The sequence below is a fragment of the Eublepharis macularius genome, chromosome 5, assembly GCF_028583425.1.
Source record: "Eublepharis macularius isolate TG4126 chromosome 5, MPM_Emac_v1.0, whole genome shotgun sequence".
Lineage (NCBI taxonomy): Eukaryota > Metazoa > Chordata > Lepidosauria > Squamata > Eublepharidae > Eublepharis > Eublepharis macularius.
The window spans coordinates 106,159,129-106,179,260 of record NC_072794.1 but is presented as its reverse complement, the minus strand read 5'-3'; positions in this window follow the sequence as shown (position 1 = coordinate 106,179,260).

Below are 20,132 nucleotides of genomic sequence, written 5' to 3'. Positions count from 1 at the left end.
AACGGGGAAATTGGCCGTGTGGTCGAAATCAGCGCAACAGCTGGGCAGGAGCCGCTTTTGTGGACGCCTCTGAAAAGATTCGAGAATCGCCTGGCTGGAGGGCATTAACCGGCAGGAGGCCCGGTGGTGTTTATAAGATACCGGTCTGCAGCTCGGGTCTGCGTGGGACAGGAAGCCCTATTCCTTGGATCCACCCGGCAGTTCATTTATTCATGCTTCTAGGGACCTTCGAGCCTCGCAGCTGAAGTGAAGATTGGCGCGTCTGACGAAGTGGGCTCTAGTTTGTGTTGCAATTAGATTTCTTACAGTGCAATGAAATAAGTTGCCTGCAGGGCTGAGCTGAGTCCGAGCTGAACAGGAGCCAGATATTGAGTCCCGTTGGTGGGGACCTAAAGTGGCTTATATTATTCTCCTATTTTATCCTCACAACAACCCTATGAGGTAGATTAGGCTGAGAGAGTGACTGGGCCAAACTTCGCTCAGGGAGCTTCCATGGCAGAGCAGGGATTCAAACCTAGGTCTCCCAGATCCTAGTAAAACACTGTAACCACTACACCACACTTGCTCGATGCCTTTGGGAGCTCTAAGAAAAGAGCGTGACGGTGCTGCCTTTCTGCATTGTTTGCTATGACATGCCCTAGTCCTTGAACAGCAGAAATGGCACCAGAGGCATTTTTAAATTCAACAATAACTATTTTAAAGGGGAAAGGTACAAGGTAAAATCAGGTGTTGAAAATTTCTGAGGCAATTCAACATACATACATACATACATACATATATATATATATATATATATATATATATATATATATATATATATATATATATATATATATACATACACACACACACACATATATACATATATATATACACACATATATATGTATATATACATGTATATACATACATACATACATACATACATACATACATATATACACACACACACACACACACACATATATATATACACACACATATATATATACACATACATATATATATATACATATACATATATATACATATATACAACATACATATACATATATACATACATATATACAACATACATATATACAACATACATACATATATATATATAAATTCTTACATATATACATATACATATGTATATACATATGTATATGTGTATATACATATATACATATATATATATATATATATATATATATATATATATATATATATATATATATATATATATATATATATATATATAAATTCTTAAAAGATTTTTTTTAAAAGGTCTTTCCACTAATTGTCTCCTCAAGGGAGTTACCCATCTCAAGTTTTTTCCCTGCCTGGACAGGGGGAGCATTTTAGGTGCTGTCTCACCTATTTGCTTTTTATTACCTTCTTTTCTACCCAATTCTACCTCTAGATTCTTATTCTTGTACCTTGCTTCAATTCCTTCTGAATCTATTCACTAATCTCTATCTTCCATTTTGTATATCTACATGAAGAAACTTCAGAAAAAGATTTCTTTAGTCAGGAGAGCTTATGGGCTGCAGCAGCCATTTTCTCCAAATCTACATTACAGAGCGTGTTTCTCAGCCGCTCTAAAATGGAAAACTGAGAGAGTAGCAACTGTTTCAGAAGGAGAGTTAGAAGCCCCCCCCCCCCCTGCCATTCCTGGTAGTCTAACTGGTGCAATCAGCATAGACCGCTCTGAGACTGCAGCGACTGCCATTCCCAGCGCAAAAGCTGGGGGCTCAGAGGCTCAAAGCGCACCAAAAAGCTGGGGGCTCAGAGGCTCAAAGCATGCAAAAAAGAGGGACTATTTGTCCTTACCTAAAAAAACTGCAGTGGCCATTTCTGGACCCACCCTGGTAGTCTTGCCAACAAACTAGGAGGTGGCTGTGGAGTGGTTTCCCCACATCCAAAAAGCTGATCAATGGGCACAGGACCCACGATGCTATCTCTGGATTTCCTAAACATGATTAGACAAAACGATGAGTGAAGAGATTGCCAGTCTTTGTTGGAGTGTTGATGGAAGTGATAGGACTCCCACTGGTTCATCCTCCACCCCTCCCTCACAGACAAGGAAGTGTAGAAGGGGCAGTTTCATACAAAGGGAATCCTAATTGGCCCACTAAGGCAGCTAGAAAGGAAACCTATACCAGAAAAAGACAGATTACTCCCAAGGGGAATTAGAAGTTTAAGTAAATAGTGAAGTTTTTTCTTGTTGGTTCCATATATGCTCACGCTCCTTTTTTTCTCTAGAGAATGGTGCTGGCTCTCCCTGGGGTTCTCAGTTTCTTTTAGTTAGCACAGAGTAACTTTATCCAGAAGAAACAAAGAAAAGAACACAAGGCCTATGTGACACAATGCAATTTAAAGAAAGATTTCCTCAGTGCAGCAGAGAGTTAATAACTGCCTGGAATGAGAGTTTGATTGACCAACTGCTTCCCTCCTCTCCCACCCCTCTGATTGGTTAGTCAGAATCAGCTTCAGGAGGACAGTTGGTGCTGACAGGATTTTGAGTTCAGTTAGAACTTGAGAAAATTGAGTGTATGAGAGAATCTGACAAGGAGAGCCAGACAGGTACCCATCTGAAGTGAGGAAAAAGATATCAGTTGCCCTAACTGTAACATCTGTATTTTGAGGAATAATTCTAGTAAAGAAATTCAAAGCCAGCACAAGTTGAAACCTGTTTGCACAGCCAAGAGAGAACTGGATATGTGTTTTTGGCAAAATGAGTAGATAGTAAGCAGAGACTCCCATTCAAGCCAAGTGGATAGGGCTATATCTTCTTAGGTGAAAAAGAATAATCCCTGCCCAGTGTCTAGAAGGGGATTTGGCTCTAAGGAGGACCACGGGTCTGTTGTAAAGGGAGAACTATGTTGAACAAATGTCTGAAAATCTAAGTTTAAAAGGGGAGACTATCTGAAGAAACATTGTTACTGAAACCAAAGTATTGAACTAAACACCTCTCATTAATAAGAACATAGAAACTAAGCTTAAAGGAAACTGTTTTGCCTGAAACTTAAAGACTATTCTGTTCTACCTCAGAGGGAAAATGGACCATTGGATACTCACTGTGAAGGGCCCTTCTCCTTTGAGGTAAAGAGAACACCTTGTCCCTCTCCAAGTTGTTGTCATTCTCCTGTTCAACAGGATCACTTTCTGTCTTATTGTTTCTTTACTTTGCTGATACTCATTTTTTCCTCTTTGTTATCTTCTGAAGTGTTGAATTTGACAATTTAAGCTGTTGTTAACTGCTTTTGGAACTGCCAGAACTGAGGAAATGGGTGACTCTCACCAAGGAGACAGGAAGTGGAAAGACTTTGTTCTTGCCTCCCTGATTGGAGGGTGGGAATCACCCACCAAGATGTACTCCTTTACTCAGAAGGTGAGTATCCAGTGGTCTGTTCTCTTCAAACACCAGTATTTTCCTTCAGTTTTTTTGTTAACTGAATCTTAAGGTCTCCAAAGGCAGTTTCCAACCACACCTGACCAGCGATCTCTTAACTTTCTAGAACTACCTCCCTGTTTGACTGGGTAGGGAAAATCTCCTCTCCTTAGAAGATCTCTCTCTTTTCTTTGGCCCAATTGGGAGTCTGTACCTACTTCCCAGACTTCCTTGCCAACTTTTTCCCAGTTCTCTGTCGGTGTTAAAACTACTCTTCATTAGGACTCCGTCTTCCCCAACTCTTCACTCTCAATTCCTCTCAGCTAGGCTGAAAAAAAACATATCTCCCCCTCTTTCCAGTTCATGCTACCCAATCAGATGCCTTGAAGTAGCCTCTCACTCAAAGCTCTGTTTCTGTGAAGGATTAACTCTTAACAGACCTGCAGCTGTGTGTACAGCACTTCTAAGCTTTTTAAAACGTGCAGTCTGGCACATTTGCCCTATAATCCAGCAGGGTACTCTTACATTCTTACATGCTTAGAATGGCTGTAAGTAAGAAAACGGGGCTGCAAATTACACCTAGATCTACCTGTTACCATTTCCTACAGTGCAATGCCAAAAAATTCTAACTGAAATACTCCTGATGTGTGGGATTTACTTCCTTGTCAGTATGCCAAGGACTGCATACTCTTGTTCTCAAAGGATAAGACAGGCTCTTCTATAGAGAGATTGTATAATGTTTTGTGCCAGTGTAGTTGGTCTTAATAAAAGGTATTACATGGCTTTTGTTCTTTATTTTGGATTTTGCATGGACCAATAAGGCTGTACAACTTTTTCTATTTCAAGTATACCTAATTTCAGAAAGACAATTGTCAACAGAATGAAAACAGATATAGCAAAAGACTGTTCTCAACACAAGGTAATACCACTCAATCAATGCTTTGAAATCACTGAGATATTATCTCCGTAGTATATATGATGTTTTAATAGAGATCTTTGATGACATAAGTCTAAAAAATTTATCTGAAAATTCTTCTTGAATTGAAGCTAAGGTCCTTGCTGATGCATTTGTAAATTCGAGTTTGTGGTATCCCTTGTTACGTGGTACAACATCCTTTTTGAAATTAATCTTGCAAGCAAGCTACTACAAAATAAGGAAGCTGATTTAAATTCAGCTACAAGCCAATTGCAAGTGACCAAGAATTACCTTGTAGGTGGTAGGTGTGATGAGGGTTTTCAACAAGTTTTGACAGATGATACTGAGATCGCAAAGGAGCTAGAAATACTACCAAATTTTGAGACAGAACAAGTTAGAAAAAGGAGAAAGAAAAAGCAGTTTGAGTAGGAGGCCCAAGAAGAGGCATTGCAAGATCCAAAGCAGAAATTCAAAGTAGGTTTCTATTATGCTGTCTTAGACATGGCCCTGTTGAAGAGAGATTCCAAAAGCTACAACAATATAATTCCCTATTTGGCTTCCTGTATAAAATATCAACAAAAAAATTACTGAAGATGTACTTAAGGCCTGCAAGAATTTGGAAAAAATCACTGATGCACAAATGGAAACAAAGATATTGATGCTGAAGATCTGTGCTGTGAGTGAACTTATAGCAATAGCCCGAAGACTTCCAAAGTCTATGCCACCACAAGGAGTACTTCATACATACAACAAAAATTCCTGGACAGTGTGCCTAATGTTTCTGTTGCTCTAAGAATCCTTCTCACGATTCCAGTGTCAGTGGCAAACATAATGCTGACTGTGGAGTCAGTTCTGCAATAATATGGGAGGCAATGAAGGCTGTGTGACTAAGGGGGAAATCATATCTTTGGCCTCTTCCTATAAAAGGGAGAAGAAAAGGGCAAGAGGGGAAATCATCTCCAAAATATCCTATTTGGAACAAAAGCATAGATTGACGGGAAGTAAAAGAAATCTATACAAAGCTGCAAGCTGAGAGGAAAATTCTGGAAACTTCTAAGATCCAAAAAGACCTTTTATTCCTAAAACAAAATGATTGGAATTTTCATCTCAGGTCTTTGTGCCTTTTAGCCTGGAAAGTCAGGCAAATAAAATCCTCTAGTTTTATCAACCACATTATTGGCCCTAATAAAAAAAAATTGTAACAAAGTCTTTTCAAATTTTGAACATATTTGTTAACTACTATAACAGCGCAATCCTATGGCCGGCCCCAACGCCGACGCGGCTGCACTGGTGGTGTGGCGGCGCCGCCGGGCCGGATCCTGTGCCAGCAAAGTGTGGCCGCAGCGGCGCCCGCAGCGGCGCAGAGATGCAATTTTGGAGAACCAGAAAGTGTTGTGGGCGGGTCTGATCCACGGCCGCCGCCAGGCGCAGCCAAAGGGCGCTGTTCCTGACAAGCGTCAGGGGGAGGGGCCAGGAAAGGCGCAGCCTATGGGCAGCACGCGATCCCGGCCAGGCCCCAGAGCAGCAGGCAAACCGCGCCCATGCTGGCAGACTGCCTCGGCTCGTGTGTCGGGCGGGGCTCGCAGTCGGGAAGGAGAGGGGTGGGCATAGTCTGAGAAGCCTTTCCCCCGTTTGCCCAATGTAGCACCAAGTCCCTGGCGGCCGCGTCCAGAGAGGTTGGCATGGGACTGGCAGGCGCCCTGCCATGAGGAATCCAGGGCAGCAGCCAGTCTCTGGCAGCAGGGGACAGCCCCCCAGTGGCGCCGAAGGGGAGGGCTGGCCTGAGGCCGCCACCAAGAGGCAGACACAGCAGGCCTGCCCCCTCGTCCCCATCCCAAGGCAAAGAACACAGACACCCATTGCACAGAAATCAGCCTTTATTATTATATCATCCCACCTCCCCCAGCAGACGTGAGGAAGGGGAGGCGTGTAGGAGAGCCGTCTGTGCAGCAAAACACCCCACCCCACCCCCAAGGCGGCAGCGGCGGTCACCGGCGAGGCCGGCGGCCGGACCCCCTTGGCCGTCCACGGGCCCGGCCTCTCGCACGCAACTGGGCCCGAGGGAGGGGTGCCTCTGGGGCGGGTGGAGCTGCTGCAGCGGGTGGGGCCGGAGGGTCGAGGATGGCGACGAGCCGCCCGAGCAGGGCTTCGGCACGGACTTGAGAGGCACGGACCCCTTCCCCCACTTCCAGTACCGCAGCCATGAACTCCCGGCCGCGGTTGTTCGCCTCCTCCCATGCAGCGTGCACCTCTAGCCGCTCCCTCTCGATCGCCGCCCACATTGCGGCTAGTGTCGGGGGAAGCCGCTGGGCAGGGCGGGGGCCGCGAGCCCGTGCGCCTGGAAGGATCCCCTCCATGGGCCCCTCCCCCTCAGAGGCGGAGCCAGGTCCTTCCCGCACACGGCCCATGGCACCCGGGGGCGGGGGGGCTGGAGGGGATGGTGCTGCAGGCTGGGACAGCTCCTCGAGCGGCTCTGTCGATGAGGTGTCCTGAACCGGCGGAGTCCCAGGGCCACCTTCACCCTCCACCGACACAGGGAAGCCGAGCGACTGCAGGAGAGCCGCTCCGGCAGCAGAGGTCCTCCGGGAGGGTGGCAGCTCGCGCAGCTGGGCAATCACCTCCCCGCCTATCTCCAGGCGCATGGTCCCTGCTGGAGCGAGACATGGGTGGGAAGAGGCCCCAGGGAGGGAAGAGCAGCGGCCCAACATGGGCTGCCACAGGCCACCGAGCCGGGCCAAGCACACCCATTCCAACTGCAGCCGCAGCCCCTCGTCTTGAGACCGGTCGGCGCCATGAGTGGCCTTAGATGTGTGGCCGAGGCCGGCGGCCGAGCCGGTCCCTGGCCCCACCAGCAGCAGGGCCACAGATACATACCGTGCTCCGGATCCATGCCCCCCGACGGGCCCGGTTGAGGCTCCTCGTCGCTGGCAGCAGGGGCTTGCTGTGGCGGTGGAAGGGCTGCCTGTTCCTGGGCCCCGCTCTCTGCCAGGGGGGGCACAGACTCCGCTGCCTCTGCCTCCGCCTGGCTTGGGTCTGGACCCTCAGGGGCCGTGCCTACTCACGGGAGAGGCCCTGTCACACATGTGCCACGATCCATACGTCCCCCCCCTCGCCTCCCTGAATCCACAAATACTAACCGGGCAGGACCTCAACGCCCAGGCCGCCCACCACCGCCTCCGGGATGACCGCTCGCATGACCGCCTCTGGGCCTGGGAGCCCCTCGTCAAGGGCCCGCTCATAAGGAACCCCCTGAGACATGAGGAGGCGCACTCGTTTGCGCGCGGGCCCGAAAGAATCATTCCAGCGCTTCATTGCCGAGTGAGCAGTGCGGGGCGCGTTGCCCACAGCCGAGACCCTGTCAGCTGCCATCTGCCAGAATGCCCGTCGTCGAGACCGGGACGAGGCGCCCCTGTGCGTGCTCAGGGCGACCTCCGCATTCTCCACCACGAGCCCAAAAAGCACCACTCTCTCGGCCTCTGTTCAGTTTGCCTGGCGCTGGCTTCCGCCGCCACTAGTGCTCTCAGCAGACATGGGGGTAGTGCCCGCTGGAATGTCCGGTCCCCGAGATAAGTGGTGGGAACCAGCCACCTAGTCATGTGCTCACCCATCCCCTCGGCAAGATGGAGGAGGGCACAGGGGGTGCAGGACCGGGAAGGGTGGCTGGGACGGCCCATGCAGCGGACAGAGGACCTGCTCCTGAGCACCACTTGCAACGGGCCGCTGAGACCGGTAGGCCTGCTGCTGTGCGTGGGGGGGGGGGTTCAGGGTGCTGAAACTCAACCTGCGTTCCTTCCAGGCAGGACCTTGATCATCCCCGCCTGGTGCCCGCCACTGCCGCCGCGGCTCCCAGCCATCCGGACCAGCCACCTCCTGCCAGCCGTGTTTGTCCGAGCGGCCCTCAGGCGGCGCCGCCTCAGACGCCGCCGCCGGTTCCAGGCCAGGGTGCCATCCCTGCTCCTGGGCGACATGACTTGCCTGGACTGCTTCCGCCTGGACAGGGCAGCCATACAGGCTCTGTGCGAGGAGCTCGCGCCCGCCCTTCAGGGGCAAGCTGCGGCTCCCCGGGGCATCCCCGTCCTCCAGAGGGTCCTGCTGTCCCTCCGCTACCTTGCGACCGGCTCCTTCCAGGGAGTCATGGCTGAGGCCTTGGAGGTCTCCCAGTCATCCGCCAGCCGCTGCCTGCATGCCTTCCTGGACGCCCTAGTTGGTCGGATCCGCGAGCACATCCACTTTCCCACCTCGGAGGCAGAGTTGGCACCCATCCGGGCTGGCTTCTCCTCCTTTGCAGGCTTCCCCAATGTGATTGGAGCAGTCGACTGCACGCATGTGGCCATATGCGCTCCCAGAGAGGAGCCGCAGGTCTACAGGAATCGGCACCGGTTCTACAGTATCAACGTCCAGGCAGCCTGTGACCACCAGGGGATCTTCACGGACCTCGTTGCCAAGTTCCCGGGAAGCATCCACGACGCACAGATCTTCACCACCTCCGGCCTGAACAGGCTCCTGTCATCATGGCCTGAGGGGAGAGGCTGGCTCCTAGGTCAGGAGTTGGTGGGGGAGCTGTGAGGGGACGGGGATGGGAAGGGAGATCCTAACTTCGCCTCCCCTTGCAGGTGACCGTGGCTATCCATTGCTGCCTTACCTCCTGACACCATACCCTGCGGATGAGCCTGCCGACAGAGCCAACTATAACCAGGCCCACCGGCGCACGAGGATGGTGATCGAACGTGCTTTCGGTCAGCTGAAAATGCGCTTCAGATGCCTCCATCACACGGGCGGCCGCCTGGCCATGCAGCCGTTCACCGTCGCCAAGCTCGTGGCTGCCTGTGTCATGCTGCACAATATTGCCGTGCGCCAGCAGCTCCCCTTGCCAGCCACAGAGGGCCCAGGCGAGGACCCCTGGCTGCCGCCCGCCGGTCGCCTTTCTCCTGACGCCCCTGCAGAGCCCCAGGAGCATGACCGAGCTGTGCGAGACAGGGTCGCGGAGCACCTGTGGCATGCTGCGCGCTGAGGGCCATGCCTGGCCATGGGGGGCTCGGCCGGCCAAACACTCGCCCTTTACGCCCCTATGGTGTCCCAGGCGGCCCCTCCGAGTCCCCGCTCCCTCAACCCCTGCATGTAGAGAGCATGGGAAAGCCGCCCCGGCCAGCAGCCACCGCCCCCCATGGACGGGCTGCACGGGAAAAGCGGTTAACGAACTTGGCTTTATTCCCAATCGATTCCAGGGCCGCATCAGGCGCCCAGAGAGCAGCTTGCCAACCCAGAACCCCGGCCTCAGCAGCCAGGAGGGTGAGGGCTAGGTAGCGCGTCGGAGCAGGGGGAGGCCAGCGACCCCGCCACGGCATCCCCGTTACAGAGCAGGGGCCCGGCTGGGGTCCAAGATGCCTGTGCCTGGGATGGCATATCGGCAGCTGCCCGGCCGTCTGCGGGGACGGGCTCCAGCTTCGGCCGCTTCCTGCCAGGCCCCTCCACTGGGTCACCCTCTGGGTCTTCAGCGGGTGGCGGGTAGCGGGGTGGAGACCAGGCGGTGAAGCCCCTCCCAAGTTCCTCCTCATCTGGCGAGGGGCTCCGGGCGGGCGCCGCTGTGGGGGCAAGAGGTGGGGGATGGGAGCGTCAGGGCCCCTGTGGGCTCTGGGGTTGTTGTCGCGGCCGCAGGCCGCCCCACCCCACATGCCCGTGCCCCTCCTGTTGGCGAGACTCACATGGTGCCGCTGCCCGCGCCTGCTGGAATGCCCCGTGAACCCGGTCCATGGCAGCCATCCACCTGTCATTGATGGTCCCTGCAGAGGGGGGAGAGAGGGAGGGGGGCACCCGTTGGTGGCAGCCCGGCATCTGCTGCAAGCACCTGCAACCTGCGCCTCGACGGAAGTGGCTGGGACGCCTCCGGGCCCTTATGGCCTGCCCTCTGTGGCAGCGGAGGAGGCTCCCTGGATGGCGCCGAGGACCCTGACTTACTGCGCGCAGGGCCCGCAGCCACCTCCTCTTCCAGGAGGTCATGCTCCACCTCGCACAGCGCCGTGTCTAGCCACGCTCGTATGAGGTGGGCCTCCTCCGCACGGCCAGGGAAGAGCTCCTCCAGGTAAACTGGCCGCGCAGTCATCGCACCCTCATCTGCCAGGAGGTCATTCCCGGCAGCCTTGGCAATGAGCTGGGCCCCGAGCCTGGCCGCCCACTGCTCCCGCCACCCGTCGCCCTCCATGCAGCCGGGACCGCTGTGGGTATAGTGTTTCTGTGCTGCCCACCGAACTACACCGCCCGCCGGCATGACCTTGGAGGGTCTGAGATGTAACAATTCCCTATCTTCTGTCTGGCAGCTGCATAGTTCATGGATAGGTTCAGCACAGCCCCCCCCCCGTCTCAGACCTGTGGGTTGGAGGGGAGGGGGCCGTGGTGGTTGGCTTCCTATGGCCCCAGGGCCCTCTTCCCTTGCGGGGATTCTGTGCTGCTCAAGTGCATCCTTGCGGGACGTGAACCCTTGGGCCTGGCTGTACGTTGCGCCGTGGGACTGGGAATAAAGCTCATCTACACATGGACCCGTGTCTGCCTGCGATACTTTGGTGAACTGCCAGCCATATCCTGCCCTGGCACCATGAGCGCATGACCAGGCCCGCGGTGACAGCGCATCCCTTCCAAGGGGGGGGGCTTAGGATGCACAAGGACTGGCCAGGGGCCGCTCTGGCATGTGTTCCATATTGCCCTAACGCACCTGCCCTGCCTGGCATGCCGCCCTGAGCTGGGGCAGTCACGCAACCTGCCATCGGGGGGCCCTCCCGGGCCTGGGGTGGCCACCCAGCCTGCATGGCCCGGCCAGGGAAGGGGCACGCTGTGGCAGCCAGCCGGGAGGCCTCGGGCTCCCGCATTTTAGCCACTTTGCGCAGCTGATGCGCTCTTCCACTGCCCCTGTGGGCGGGGCCAGCGGCCTTCCCTGCAGGATTGGCGGGGCTGGCAGCCTCGGAGTGGTTCCCCCCCCCGGCAGGGCAACGCGAGTGGCCACAATTGCTGAACGCAGGAGACGGCGCCGAGCCAGGGCGGAGCCACGCGCAGCCTCGGACACACCCCACCCCTCCCAACAACCATGGCCTGTTGGCGTGGGAGGCTGGCAACTGCTCCACGGGATTGGATGTGAGGCAGGACGCCCTGGGGTGGAATGACCAATGGGGCTGCTGCAGACGCCCGAGGGGCTGGACCCACTCTGGGAGGCGGCCGCTCATGGGACTGTGTTGCTGGGGCTGCGGCTGCGATGGGGGCGACCCTCCCCAGGCGCGCGAGACCTCCTTCCCGGGATATGGCATCCGCCTGCCACCACCCTGGATTCTCCATTGGTGGGGGCTAGGGTTCCCGCGAGTGGACCGTTTCCCCTGCCATCTCCCGCTCCCTTGCAGCGGCAGCTCGCACCACCCTCTCCCTTGCTTATCGGGTGCCAGCTATTCTCCCCACCGGGGATTGATCCCCCTCCCCGCTCACATGCCCCGCCCCAACCCTCTACCTGGCCATAGATGCAGGGGGGTTAGCCGTGTTAGCCTGTGGTAGCGAATTCAAAAAGGGTCCCATAGCACCTTTAAAACTATCCAATTTTATTGTGGCATAGGCTTCTGAGAATCAAGTTCTCTTCGGCAGATGGGTGGTACAGACACTGGTCAAATACAGAGGAGGAGGGGGGGAGGAGGAGGGAGGGAGGGGCGGGGAGGCAAGACGGGGTGTGTCGGATACATTTGTGGCAATGTGCAGGTGGGGAGATGTGACGGGAGTGTTGGGGGAGGGGCGGAGGACGAAGTCAGACTCGCAGACACAGAAAACAGTTGTTGTACATCTCGTTTTATTGCACTGGAAAGAGCGGGCTTGCGTTTAGGCTGGCGAGGGAGCCGGAGCATTCCACACAGCCCTCCTTCCCGCTCGGAGGGGCGGGGCTGGGATGCAGGCCGCGGCGCGACGGTGCTTCCTGGGCTGCAGCCAACCGTCCGTCAGAGATGTTTGGGGAGGGCGGGGCGCGGGGGAGCAGCCATGCCCTGGACGTGCCTGTGGGGGAAAAAGACACGTGTGGGCTTTGCCTCGTTCCACTGGCAAGGCAAGCCCCACACTCCGCCATCCGGGGGGGGGGTTGCACATGGTCGAGGGCAGCAGCTGATGCATGACGGTCTGGTGAGGATGCACTCGGCCTTGGCAAGCCTTTACCTTTAAGGGAGAGAATGAGCTGGTCACAACAAACACCTGGCCACATGTGGTTTTCGAGGCGCCTGCCTCTGAGGCAGCCAGGGGCGGGCATGGTTGCCCCCCACCCCTGCTGGGCCTCACCCAAAGCGGCAAGTGAGCGGGTGGGTTCAGGTGAATGGGCGGTTTGCACTAATCTGCGGAATGCCCCCCCACCTCCTCCTTACCTGTCAGCGCTCTGTCGGTCATCACCAGGTGGGAGCGCAAGAGTCAGGGCACCTGCAAGGAAACGGGAGAGCATGCGGTTAATTTGCAAAGTGTCATTCCCTTCTGCCACGGAAGGGTTAGTTTGTTTGTGCTTAGTTAGAAGCAACTAGCATGCATCAGTTAGCTGTGGAGTCATTCTTTCTATCACGGTAGAAAGAGAGTTAGGCAGTTAGGCACCTCTTCCCCTTTATGCGAAGTTCCCCCAGTTTTTCGCAAAGTCCCCCGAGTGCATTCTGCGCCTGCCAATGTGAATGCCCTCAGCCCGTTTCGGTTTTCAAAGGGGCAATGCCACTCAGCAGACGGGCAGAGCCTCCGGCCGAGTGCTCACTTACCTGGGGGTTTGGGCGGCGCTGGCCGGATGTTTTGTAGGGCGCGGTCGCAGGTGATTGGGTGCAGAGAGGGGGGCTCGTCCATGCCGGGCGCGCACGCTGATTGGTCCCCGGGATAGTTCTCATCCTATGCTCCTTCGGGCCATAGGGGCGGGGCGAGGCGCTCAGAGAGGGGGCTGATTTTTCGCCGTTCCATGGACGCCTATGGGCTACGCCTTCTTTTTCCGTGGCGTAGCTTTTTTGCGCCGCTGTGGGCGTTCCCGCTTCTGGAGGAGCTTAGGGAGCGGACTAACTCCGACCCCGCCTTGCTCCCCGCCCCCCCCTGCGTCGGCGTAGGGCTCTACGCCACTTCTGCGCCGCTGCCCGGGCGCCTGTGGCTTGCACCGGTGCTGGCCCGCCGGCGGGCCAGCGCCGCGTCCCAGCGCGGGCGGAAGGCCACTTACGCGGGCGTACGGGCTAGATGCGCCCTCGCAAGCCTTAGTTCGGTTCCTGTTCACTTTCCGTGCCCTTCTTAGGATTGGGCTGTAAGGATCAACATGCATCTTCCAATCCAAACTCACATCAGATTGGGGAATATTTGATCTCCAAATCAGCCATTCCAAAACTTATAAAAGAATACAGAGACCTAATGGAAGCCCCCATCACAGCTCAAGAACTTCTAACTACTATCAAATCCTTGAAAAACAGTAAATCCCCTGGCAGAGATGGATTCCCAAGTGAATTTTACAAGAAATACACAGATATCCTTATAGGTCCCCTAGCCAAGGTTTGCAATGTGTTTTATTCTCTGGCAGGGTTCCTCAATCATGGCTGCTTTCCAGAATAGTAGTCATACCAAATCCAAATAAGAACCTAACTAATCCAAGATCTTACAGACCAATTTCATTAATAAATCAAGATGCAAAAATATTTACAGCCACCATCGCTAATAGGTTAAACTCATTCATCATACATTATGTTTAACAAGACCAATGCCAAAACAAAATATAGCAGATAATATCTGTAAATCACTTGACATCATAAATTATTAACAGAAAAAAGAAAATTGAATCCCTTATACTATCAATTGATATAGAAAAGGCCTTTGACAAACTAGAGCCTAGATACCTAATTCACTCCAGAGTCACATGGAATTTGGGGGACATTTTTTGCACACCATCCAAGCCTTCTATTTGTCTCCAGTAGCCCAAATCCAAATAAACAACCTATCTTCAAAAGACTTCATGCTGTCACAGGGTACCAGACAAGGCTATCCACTCTTGCCATTGCTTTTTGCCCTTTCTATTGAACCCCTAGTCATGGTTATCTGCAAGAACCCCCAAATCCTTGGTATCAAAGTAAAAGATGAGATGAAACTCAGCCTGTTTGCAGACAGTGTAGTATTATACTTGTCTAACCCATTACAAACCTTTTTGGCTGTTGACACACAACTTACCAAATTCTCAGCAATTTTGGGTCTTCAAGTTAATCGAACTAAAACAGAAATATTTCCTAGACATCTTTCCCAAGCGACTACTTTCCAAATAAAGAAGGCCTGTGATTACAAATGGGTCTCTATTCTGGCATCAAGATCCCCCTTGATTTAAGTGATTTGTTTAAACATAATTTCCTGGACTTGTACCATTCAACATCGTCCCTCTTTAAGCATTGGAACAATCTACAATTTTCTGGCTAGAGAAAACGAAGTTGGTTAAATATTCTACTTAATTTTTTTTCTTTAGAACTTTACCAATTCCTCTCCCAAACTCTTTTCTTAAGAAAGTTCAACAATCTTTTAATGACTTTGTATGGAACAACAAAAAACCTAAAATTAGTTTTAACACGTTGAGTAAGCCTAAGGGAGGACTAGGTTACCCAAATATAAATATCAGGATGCATCACTCCTAGCAAGTCTATTAAAAACCCTAATTCCAATTGCAACTTTAGATTGGATACACACAGAGCAGAGTTTTGTTTATCCCAAAACCTTGCCTGTAATATTTTGGAATAATCCAAAGGAAAGACCAAACTCTGTTGTTGATAACACTTTCCTTTTAAATTAACTTCAAATATGGGATAGGTGTACCAAGCTTGCACCCCCAATAGCACCACTTTCTACTTTCATAGGTCAATCATGGTATGAACCAGGGTTGCAGATGCAAGCTTACAGGCTTTGGAGGAAAACTCACTGTACAAGGTAATAGATTTAAATAAGAACACTAAGGTTTTAAATAAGTCTGTTTTAGAGGCCAAATTAGATTCCCAGATCCATTGGTATCAGTACTTTCAGATAAGAAACTTACTTGTGTTTAAAGATCATTTGTTGAAACCTTTGATTGACTTTGAAACATTGTTAAAAGTACCTCCAGCAAGTGACAAAGTAATTATCTCAAGCATCTACATCTTATTAACAGCCTCCAATAATAAACCACCATCATATGTGCAGCTTGGAACAGAGTCCTTGGTTTTACACTATCTAAAGTTTAATGGCAACAGATCTGGCAATCTAAATTGGCTACTTCCAGATCAATCAATATTAAAACCCAGATGTTTAAATTATTAATGAGATGGTATCTTACGCCAGTTAAAATTAATCATATGAACAGCAATCAGCCTGCCAGAAAAAAACGTGCAGACCAAGGTTCCTATTTTCATACTTGGTGGTCTTGTAAACATGTCCAATCATTCTGATGTCTAATATTTTCTATTACAGCATGTCTAATTCCTTTTAAGACAGAAGTAATGTTGTTGAATTTCTTTCAAAATACAGGTATACCTCGGTTAAGACTTAACATAATAGCATTTTAATGTGTCACAGCCTGCTTAGTCATTGCAGCAGCTTGGAAGAGCAGTAAAATCCCTTTGTTCTCTGATTAGTACAAGAAGATACAGGACATTTGTAATGGAGAAAATTCTAGATCAACAAAAGCAGATTAAATCAGACCAGTATCTCTCTGATTTTCCTGAAACATGGCAACCTATAATTGACTTTATAGCAAGAAATGAGGCAACATTCCACTTCACCCACCCCAAACAGTTCCTACTTTTATGATGTAGATTTATCATTAACTGTAGTTCTATCTATGACTGTAAATTTAGTTGACCCATTGTTCTTCAATTACTTAGTAATTTTTGTGTATACTTTAATATTTAGAGTCTTTCAATGTTTTTATTTCTAACTTCTAATGTATGTTGTTTTAAGCTGTTATTGTACATTTTTCTCTGTTTTAATAATGTTTATTTAAAGCTGGAAAAAAATAAAAAAGCTCCAAAATACCCAAAAAGAATTTACATCTGAACAGAGAAGAATCCTGAATCAAGTGATAACAATATAAGAGATCACCTATGTAATCAAAAAACTAAAAATAAGTAAAGGGTCTTGCTGAGATAGACTGATGGCAAATGCCTTGAAGACATATTAGCAGTAGCCTTACAAAGACTAATGAATGAAATACAGGACAAAGTATATACCATCAACATTACAAGAAGTGAGTATAATTTTAATATATAAATAAGGGAATGATCCATTATTACACCACATTCATGCAGACCAATTTCATTATTGAATGTGGGCTATAGTATTTTTACAACAATAATAGCAGAGAGATTAAGAACATGTATTCCAGATATAATTCAGAAAAATCAAACAGGATAATAACAACAACAACAAAATTCAATTTATATACCACCCTTCAGGATGACTTAACACCCATTCAGAGCGGTTTACAAAGTATGCCATTATTATCCCCACAACAAAAACACCCTGTGAGGTGGGTGGGGCTGACAGAGCTAGAAGTTGTGACTGGCCCAAGGTCACCCAGCTGGCTTCAAGTGGTTATCTATCAGATATCTACTTAATGCAATTGAGTATTCAAGGAGAAAAGGAGAAAAACAACACATTTGTATGCTGAGAAAGATTTTGATAATGTTTCTTGGCAATTTTTGATGAAAGTATTACAAAATATGAACTATGGGACTGAATTTTTAAATTGGATGCAAAGCATTTATATTGATCAGCAAGCCAGAATTTTAGTAAATAGTTCCCTAATGGAGAAAATTTAAATAGAAAAGGAACTTGAACAATATCACCACTATTGTTTAGTATGGCATTGGAAATATCAACTGTGAAAATTAGGCAAGACACTAGAATTGTAGGAATAAAAGGCAAAAAAATACAAAATGAAAAGTTATGTGGATTATCATGTTATATCAATGACAAAACCAAACATCTCTCTGAAAAAATAATGGAACAAATATTCAGATTTGGATTGTATTCTGGATATAAATTGATCAATAAGAAGATTAAGATAAGGTTACTGGCAGCAACTGGAACAGAACAAGAAGAGATAGAGGAAATAAGAGATTGTGTTGTCACCAGAAAAATCAGTCAAATATTTGAGAATAAATTTAATAGGACAAAATGATAAAGTATATAAAGATAACTACCACAAAGTTTGGACAAGCATTAATGAAGATGTGTAAAGATGGGAAAAACTGAATATTTCATGGTTATGAAGAATCTCTGCTGCTAAAAAGAACATATTACCAAAACTGAACTTCCTGTTCCAAATGTTACCAAATCTTTACAAATGGCAGAAAAGGATAAATGATTTTGTATAGAATGTGAAGAAACCAAGAATAAGGTTTAAAACGGGGAACCCAAGGAGGGTTAGTGGTACCAAATATTAAATTGTATTGTCAAGAAGCTGAACTAGTTTATATATCAGATTGGATTATAAATCCAAACAGAAGAAATATAAAACTGGAGATAAATGATACCAAAGAAGGAATTTATAACTATTTATGGATCAAGAAATCATTAAAAAAACTTTTCAAAGACAAGATAACACTCATATTTTGAGGGATGGACTACTAAGAATATGGTTTCCAATGGAGAAATAGATTAAGCCTGCCAACTTCACCATTGACATCCCCAATTCATGCCAAAACCCTGATCTGCTATTTGGGTTAGCATTCTCATATGTTATCTTATGCAGAAATCTAAGAGCTTCTTCATGTGATAACATAGATACGTCTCAAACCAATCATAGTTTAATTAATTATTCATATATCCAATCGTGACATTCTACCTAGCCAAAAAGTGACACTATGTCCAGCTGCAAGATAAGAAGTATAAATCAGTAAAGATAACAGGAAAAGTTAAGTAAGCAGAACATTGTTGATCCATTCTAACAATTAGAGAACATTTCTCTGATACTGTTCACTGTTTTTAATTGGCTGTCAAAGATGAAGGAGCACTTATGTAGTTATACAACATGCCAGAAAAGAACTACAGTAAAGTTCATACAGAGTTCACTAGAATATTAAGCTAAGGACTGAGAGCGGAACTACAAGTGACAAAAGGCACTGGTTGGACACTTGTCAGCTTCCCTCAAGTTTTGATGGGAAATGTAGGCGTCCTGGTCTTGAAGCTTGGCTCTCTGACTGCTGTCCAATGGACTTTTCAACTGTCACTTGTCCAACATTCTGCCAAGCTGCCTACATTTCCCATCAAAACTTGAGGGAAGCTGACAAGTGTCCAATCTGTGCCTTCTGTCACTTGTAGTTCCGCTCTAAGTTATCTTATGGACTACAAGTCATAAGTAAAAAAAACAAAACCAAGAAAACACACAAGATATCCAAGAAATTAAGACACAGCAATATGCTCTAAACTATGTTTTCATGTCAAACCAGCAGAAACAGCAGCAACCTAATGCTAAAAGCATAGCAGAGAGCAACAGATATAAATAGAAAGATTAAATGTGTCCTGTTCCCCATTGGAGACAAGTCCTGGAAAAAACAGGGTCCACAACAAGGCTTCTCAGGGCAAACTCCAGGATCAAGTAACATATTCCAAAACCAAAGACTGTGGCAATCCAAGGCTCAGGCAGCAGATGTCCAAGAACTCAGCCACAGGCAGGGCAAGAATACCAAGATTGTGACAAGCTAATCTCACACTGGCTTGTAGCCTTATGTAGGGAGTTTCCCCTATAGGTGAGGCTGGGTTCATTAGGCTCCTTTTTCCAAGCTGATTCATCTCTGCTACTTGTGAGGAGTACTAGGCTTCAGATCCTGTACTGACTCAGGTCTCTCCTGACATTTCCTCAGGAGGGCTGCCAGGCATGCACTCATAGAATCACGAGCAACAAAGCCCAACATAACGGGCTCTAGCGGGGCCTTGTGAGGGCATATGCCAACTCAGTAGCGTTTCTGTGCTCCAAAGTGGGCCAATTTTGGCCTCAAATGGGCCAAAATAGGGCCCGTGTGAAGTGCAGGAACACTCCTGGGCCCACTGTGCTGCGCCAGCAGCATTCCTGCACTCTGCACTGGTCCAATTCGGCCTAAAGAAGGTGGAAATCGGGCTGGTGCAGCACGCAGGACCACTCCAGGGCCCATCACACCAGGCATTAGTCCTAAGTAATGCTCAGAACCTGGTGCAAGATGTAGAGCTGGTTGTGCCTATTGAGAACACACAATTCAGTGGAGTTTCACTTTTAGTTTTACGTGAATGAAAGGTTGACCAAAAAATCCAACCAAAACCCAATTTTAAACATTTCATTTTAGGAGACCGAAGTTCTCAAAACTTCAGGGGGTGAGGGAAATTTAGAGGGAAGGGAAGGAGGGTCTGATCCCTCCATGAGGCTTGGATTTAAATCACTAATAATGGAAGCACAGATAGAATGTATATCACAGACTAGGTTGGCGAAATCCAAGAGAAAACAAACTACTAGGAACAATAGTCCCCCATGGAGTACTTGTAGTGACTATTTGCATCGTAGAGCAAATTGCCTTGAATGTTGACAGATGACTATGATGAACTGAACAGATATGAATGTATAACTTCCTTGACAAAGAGGAAAACAAAACAGGATTTGAGCTAGCAGCCTGCTGGATGGACTTTGTTTGATTCTTTATACCCCTGGAGAGGGGGTTTGGACAGCTTTGTGATGTTTCACAGTCCAACTGGGTCCTCTGCATTCTGCTGCACCTGTCAGCACAAATTTTCAGAGGTTAATAGAATGTACATGAGATATATACCTATCAGCTACCTACTTACTTGCCAGGACATAGCTCAGCCATCACAGACCCTTTTGGATGTTTGTTTCAGTGTGTA